General features: G+C 40.7%; 1 long non-coding RNA gene across 4 annotated transcripts in view; it reads left to right on the forward strand.

Annotated features, from left to right (window-relative positions):
• The window catches only part of LOC101901983 (uncharacterized), a 50,038-nt gene that overhangs the window by 15,038 nt on the left and 27,269 nt on the right, over positions 1-7,731 (forward strand). For all 4 annotated transcript variants that reach the window (XR_009494930.1, XR_009494928.1, XR_009494927.1 and 1 more), the window contains one exon: positions 3,646-3,837. This is a non-coding gene — a long non-coding RNA (uncharacterized lncRNA). The remainder of the gene's footprint in view (positions 1-3,645; positions 3,838-7,731) is intronic.

Genomic DNA, 7,731 nt, shown 5'->3' on the forward strand with positions numbered 1-7,731 from the left:
TTACAAAACCAAGTATATGCCTTTTGGGATATATGCAGTGATCCTGATTTTAAGGGAAAGTTGGGAACAACTATACAAATATTTTGTGCAACAAAACTAGAAATTTCTGTATACCTCTGGAATGAAATTACCCAGGAAGTCATAGAGCTCTTAATTCAGAAGGCGTTTTTTATCTGGCCCAGTGTTGGACTGGGCTTGTTGTACTTACTGTTCTTCAGAATTGGAGGTAGACCAGATAGAAAGGAAGCAAATGGCCCCAAACTCATAGGCAAGTCTACCATTTTCCAGTGGCCTGGTTTGAAATTTTTCTAAGTAAAGCAAAAGCTTCCTATTGCATTTCTAATAGGACCTTGGCCTCTAGTCTTTACTGCTGCTGCTGCTGCTAAGTCGCTTCAGTCATGTCCAACTCTGTGTGACCCCATAGATGCCAGCCCACCAGGCTCCCCCTTTCCTGGGATTCTCCAGGCAAGAACACTGGAGTGGGTTGCCATTTCCTTCTCCAATGCATGAAAGTGAAAAGTGAAAGTGAAGTCGCTCAGTTGTGTCTGACTCTTAGCGACTCCCTGGACTGCAGCCTACCAGGCTCCTCCGTCCACGGGATCGTCCAGGCAAGAGTACTGGAGTGGGGTGCCATTGCCTTCTCCAAGTCTTTACTAGGTTATACATTTTTGGAGATCCCAAATTATTTCTTCCCTGAGGGAAACATCAAAACATCATAAAAAAATTTATCATCATCAGGAAACTATGTAACTTGTCAACTATTTTGTGCTTTTATTCTCCTTATTTTCTTATTCTCCTTATTTAATCTTCTTGTTTAATTTTTCCATGTGGGATCTTAGTTCCCCAAGAAGGGATTGAACTGGATTGAACTGCCTTCTGCACTGGGAATTTAGTCTTAAACACTGGGCCACCAGGGAAGTCCCTTGTTTAGTCATATTGAACTTACTTAAAATTGTACCTCTTATCACACTTCCAGAAGTATTCTTAGGACATACTTAGAGTTCCCACTTTCCTAAGGACTGTTAAATACTCTTTTATTCTAAGATCCTATGGAAGGCTTAGCACATCTGTCTCAACTCCCAGACCTTGGTCTACTGCCCTTGATATAGGCTCACTGTAGAGTGGGATGTCAATCATCTCTCTAGAAATATTCTGTGCTTGTCTCCTAGATTTATGTCAGGTGCCAATATATATGGAGAGAATCATCTGAAGGCCTGCATAATGATGGCCTTGTTTAGGACACTGGTTAGGCTGTTGAAACAACATACTCAAAAATACAAACACCAGAGGCCCTATCATATAGAGCCTTGTCCATCTTGTTGCTTTCCCATCGTTAAGGAGTTAGCTTCATTTTTGTGCTTGAGAATTAGCTAGCTCACAATCACATACTGAAGCCATCCCATTTGGAGGGGTAAGAGTGAAGAAGCACATAGCCCAGAAGTTGCATACATCAGTTCTGCTTATATTCTATTTCCTATGCAGTCTTTGGGTATGTTTGCATCCAGCTTAAACTGTTATTAGTAGTATGGGAGATAAAGGATATTGAGAAGATGATTAGCAAACTCTGCCCCACACTAATATGATCTAGATCTATTAAAAAATTGTTTATAAAAAGCAACAGCTGGATTTCCCTGGTGTTCCAGTGGTTAAGAATCCACCTACCAATGCAGGGGACACGCATATGACCCCTGGTCTGAGAAGATCCCACATACCTCGGGGCAGCTGTCCCATTCATTGCCACAACTACAGAGCCTGCGCTCTAGAGCCCAAGAGCTGCAACAAAAGAAGCCGCCACAATGAGAAGCCCACACACCAAATCTAGAGAGTAGCCCCTGCTCACCACAACTAGAGGAAGCCTGAGGGCAGCTATGAAGACCCAGCACAGCCCAAAATAAAATTTAAAATAAAAACAAATAAAAAATAAAAGAGCTAGCAGTTGGCATTTTGGCAGATGCATAATGTCCATCCTAGTTCCCCTGATAGTCTTACTAGTGTTTGGAGTGGGGTAGGGGTGCAGGTAGGAAGAAAAAAGTAAAGCAAAACTTTTTGATCTGATCTCAGTCCAAGGTGCAGTAGTCATAACTATGCTGCTGCTGTGGTTGTTCAGTTGCCAAGCAGTGTCCAACTCTTTGCAACCCTGTGGACTGCAGCAAGCCAGGCTTCCTTGTCCCTCTCTATTTCCCAGAGTTTGCCCAAGTTCATGTCCATTGAATTGATGATGCCATCCAACCATCTCATCCTCTGTTGCCCTCTTCTCCTTCTGCCTTCCATCTTTCCCAGCATCAGGGTCTTTCCCATTGAGTCAGCTGTTTGTATCAGATGACCAAAGTATTGGAGCTTCAGCTTCAGCATCAGTCCTCCCAGAGTATTCAGGGTTGACTTCCTTTAAGATTAACTGGTTTGTGGAAATAGAACTGCCTTATGACCCAACAATCCCACTGCTGGGCATACACACTGAGGAAACCAGACTTGAAACAGACACGTGTACCCCAATGTTCATCACTGTTTATAATAGCCAGGACATGGAAGCAACCTAGATGTCCATCAGCAGATGAATGGATAAGAAAGCTGTGGTACATATACACAATGGAATATTACTCAGCCATTAAAAAGAATACATTTGAATCAGTTCTAATGAGGTGGATGAAACTGGAACCTATTATACAGAGTGAAGTAAGCCAGAAAGAAAAACACCTATACAGTATACTAACACATATATATGGAATTTAGAAAGATGGTAACAATAACCCTTTATACAAGACAGCAAAAGAGACACTGATGTATAGAACAGTCTTTTGGACTCTGTGGGAGAGGGAGAGGGTGGGATGATTTGGGAGAATGGCATTGAAACATGTATAATATCATATATGAAATGAGTCACCAGTCCAGGTTTGATACACGATACTGGATGCTTGGGGCTGGTGCACTGGGATGACCCAGAGGGGTGGTACAGGGAGGGAGGAGGGAGGAGGGTTCAGGATGGGGAACACATGTATACCTGTGGCAGATTCATGTTGATATATGGCAAAACCAATACAATATTGTAAAGTTAAAAAAAAAAAAAGATTAACTGGTTTGATCTCCTTGTAGTCCAAGGGACTCTCAAGAGTCTTGTTCAGCACCAGAATTCAAAAGCATTAATTCTTTGGCACTCTGCCTTCTTTATGGTCCAGTTCTCACATCCATACATGACTACTGGAAAGACCATAGCCTTAACTATATGGACCTTTTTAACATACTGTCTAGGTTTGTCATAGCTTTCCTACCGAGAAGCAATCATATTCAAATTTCATGGCTGCAGTCACCATCTGAAGTGATTTTAGGGCCCAAGAAAAGGAAATCTGTCACTGTTCCCCCCTTTTCTCCTTCTATTTGCCGTGAAATGATGGGACCAGATGACATGATCTTATTTTTTTAATACTGAGTTTTAACCATGCTGACTTCCCTGCAAAAAAGTGTAACCTCTGTACTGTCACAAAGAGCCAGATTATGACTCTTTAGCCACTATACCTTGAATGTACATTAACACTATAACATATTAAAGATATAACCAATACAAGTAAGACTCTGAAGCTGAATGTGTCCCTTTGCTAATGTAACTAAAATCTCCATACTTTTGAATGTCTTTCACTTTACTTTTTGTAGGTAGGGAGCCTTCCTGTTCGGGGTCCTCATTATTCTAGCTTCATGCCCTATTGACCCTCAACCTCCTGCTTCTTTGATGCTCATCAGGCCGAGCTTCAGCACTCTGCCTGCATCGCACAGGAAGCCTGCAGACGTTAGCACATTCCACAGGATGCGTGCTTCCTTCCTTAACTACTCTGAAAACGGAGGCTGGTAAGTACACCATTGTCTCCATGAGGGATCTCTGCTGATGGGAACAGAAATTCCCTCAACTCAGCATTTTAAGTAGAGGTAGAAAGGGTATTTATTGAAGGATATCTATACTTTGAAGAATACAGAGTCCTGCTTCACAGGAATGAGAAAGTCATCCAATAGCTTCTGGGATCAGATGGTCTCTCATCTCTGCTTCTCTGGGTGTATCCATTTGTTCCTTCTCCTCTACTCCAGGCATTTTTGATTTTTCTACGGCTTTTTGAGGTTCACTCCCCCTCACCAGTTCTCACACGAGGCTTCTATTTGCCACAGCATCATGTTTGCACCAACATTCCCACAGCTGAGAGCTCCTCTGCACAATATGAACAGCCTCAATCTATATTTTGGTCCAACTTCTGAACTGAGAACATTCAGTCAGCTCAGTCTGAATCCTGTCTTTACCTGGTTCAAGCAGTTGTAACCAGGAAAGTAGATTCATCTGAAATAATGACCAAAGCGTAGAAGGCAGTCTCTTAGAATGGATAGTAAGTGGAAAGGTGACCAATAGATCTAGAAAAGACATCATCTTTTTTATGTTTTTAACTCAAGTCCAAATTTGGGCTGAACAGAGTTAGTCCTGGGATGATAAGAGTTAAACATCTGTTGCAGAATATCGTCTGACCAACTACCATAACTGGTACCAGGGGATGATCCTTCGGAGGAATTAGGTCAGCTGCTCCCCTGACCAGATAATTGCTGCCTACTGCTTTCACGCATTCATGTTCAAGAATTGGCAGCTGTAGATGCTTGTAAATTGGTATCAGCTTCTGGACATGTGGTACATTTAATCCCTGGCTTATTTCTTATTTTGAACACTGCTTTTTCATATCTCCTTTTGAAATCTCTCATGTTTTCCATCATGTTCTCTTTAATTACCCATGGATATCATTTAGAAACACAAAAGTATATATTACAAATTTACCTACAGCAGGAGTAGATTGAGGTTTCTGTGGGCTTGAAATCTATACAGTTTTAGAAACTCTTTTGAAGAAAAATAAGAATATAAAGTTATTAAGTTATCAAAATTAGGTATGAAATTAATTCTCTATTTCAAATGACCAAAGGAACACAACAGAAATCTTTTAAATAAATGGTACTTAAGTTTCATTGGGCATACAATGCAGTCATTTTCTTAAAATACAGATTTCTAGACAAGGATGACCACTCTCACTACTTTCATTCAACATGGTACTGGAAATCCTAGCCAGAGCAATGTTCATTGCAACAATGTTCACAATAGCCAGGTATGGAAACAAGCTAAGAGTCTAAACAACAGATAATGGATAAAGAAAATGTGTGTGTGTGTGTATGTGTGATACTCACACATACACACACACACACATGCAGGAATACTATTCAGCCTTTTAAAAAAGAAGGAAATCCTTCCTTTTGTGACAGTGTGAATGAACCTGAAGGGAATTATGCTAAGTGATATAAGCCGTGTGTGTGTGTGTGTGTGTGTGTGTGTGTGTGTGCGCGCGCGCGTGCGTGCACGCACACGCACGCATGCGCGCGCTCAGTCATGTCCAACTCTCTGCCACCCCATGGACTGTAGCCTGCCAGGCTCCTCTGTCCGTGGAATTTCCCAGGCAAGAACACTGGAGTGGGTTGCTATTTCCTCCTCCAGGGGATCTTCCCAATCCAGGGATCAAACCTGCATCTCTTGCATTGGCAGATGGGTTCTTTGCCACTAATGCCACCTGGGAAGCCCCTGTGAGGTAACAGATGTGTTAATTAACTTGAGTGTAGGAATCTTTTCACAATTAAAGTGAAATCAAATCACATTATGCACTTTTAATATATTGCAATTTTATTTGTCAATCATACCTCAATTAAGTTAGAAAAAAACCCACACATGTAAAAAAGATGTTGTAAGAGTGCTACTTACCACACTGAGAGAAAAAATAAAAAAGAAAGCAAATTCCTGGGTCCACTCCTGACCAACTAAATCAGAATTTCTGGGGTAAGTTTCTAAACCTACATGTTAGCACCTGCATCCGCTGGTAATCTGAAGGCTACATTGTGAAGTGAACGAAGTGACTATTGTAGTGAATTAATAAGATTTTAATGATATATTTTTGTGTGTGCATTTACTAGGAATTTCAGTTATTCCTACTGTGTGAAAGAAAGACTACGATTTTTGTATACAAGGTTTAACAGAAATTTGTCATAAACTTACATTTTAATTTAGCTGTTTTGTAACCAGAAAGAATAAACCAATGTAAAGAAGGAAAAGCAGAAGCTGACAAAGATAATAATCAATATCATAATATTTCACAGGATATTTACATTATTTGAAGGAGAAAATGCCCCAAGGATGTCATTTTTCCATATCATAAAATAAGAGTAAACGTATGAATACTAAATGTAACTTTTAAAAAGTGAGACTAAGTTAAAAAACTCCAATACTGTGATGACTGTACTTTATTGCATGTGTTTCACAAATTTTTATGTATATGTATAATACATGCACACCCACAGCAATTTAATAATAGTATAAATAAACTTTGCTTAGGCTTATGAGTTAAGAACAATTTTGTGAGTGAATTAATGGTCTTATCACATTAACTGATTGCTAATATGCATAAAGTTCAAAACATACATATCTGAAGAAATCACCTACATATTTATTTGTGATAGAAAAATATCAGTTAATGGAGTTTACTGAATTACAGAACTAATTTGACAGGGTTAACTGTAGTACTCAAGCACAATCTCTGTAGAATTCATATTTACAGTTAAAACATTCTTGTCTTAAGGAGGGGGGAAAAGCCTGACTTTATAGCTTCAGGGAAATACTTTTGAGTTAATTTAGGGGACTTCCAGAGGAGCAAAAATGAGACGGGGGAAACCATCATATTATCACACTTTTCTAATAATTGGAATTCAAATTCTTGGGACACAGCTGCATATTCTCTACCCCGAAGACTGGTTCCTCCTGAGGATTCAGGTCTTCCTGGACCAGGAAAATAAAGGGAAGAACCATCACCTCGGAGTTGGGAATCAGAAATCAGATTCTAAGTGTTTGGGGAGATATGTCAGTCAAGGAAGTTTGTAGCATTCTCTAGAACGGAGCTTTCTTGGGACATGAGTCATGTTTTTTTTCAACAGAAAACTTTCTAGCTCCAAATGGCAAAAAAGAAAAAAAAATTCTTACTTTAAAAAATATTTCTCTCTGGCAGAATGTTAGGAAACCACTGAGCCATCTAAGCCCTGAGGCTCGTGGGCAGAGTGCACCTTCTTAATCTGCTCTCAGAGCCTCCCTGGCCCTGGGCCAGGCCCGGGTTCTCAGACTTACCATTGTGCTAAGAACAAAGGCACGTCTGGAGCGTAGCCTGCCTTCTCCAGTGAGTCTGTCTACCTCCTCCAGGTAAGTCAGGCTGTCCCAGGAGAATCCTTGGGACACAGAAAGCATATTGTGGCCCATGAATGCAGCCTTCTTGGTAGGCCTGCTTTAGAACCCGTCGTTAGACAATGCCATAGCTCTCCGCTCCCTGGAAAGATTCCTGCATGAGTTTGAAAGCTGTAATGTGATTTACAGCCTTATTAATTTCAGTTGCAAACTGAGCACATACAGAATACTCTGTTTAAGCGATGAATAAACCTGCACTACACGGAGGGGCTTTGTGTCTGTTTGCACACTTGCACTTTGCCATCGTGTTGTCAAGTTCAGCTCCAGGCTCTCAGACAAAAATTTCCAACTGTTTACTGAGCCTGTTCGGACAGTACCCATATATTTGCCACAGTCACTTTAAAAATTGGTTTCCAATAAAGTTTGAGGCCCTGTATCTAGCATAATCTGACCTGGCTTCTAAGACATAGAAACTGGAGAACAGGGACTTTCCTGACGGCCCA

Source organism: Bos taurus, chromosome 6 (assembly GCF_002263795.3).
Source record: "Bos taurus isolate L1 Dominette 01449 registration number 42190680 breed Hereford chromosome 6, ARS-UCD2.0, whole genome shotgun sequence".
In the NCBI taxonomy this organism is placed as follows: domain Eukaryota; kingdom Metazoa; phylum Chordata; class Mammalia; order Artiodactyla; family Bovidae; genus Bos; species Bos taurus.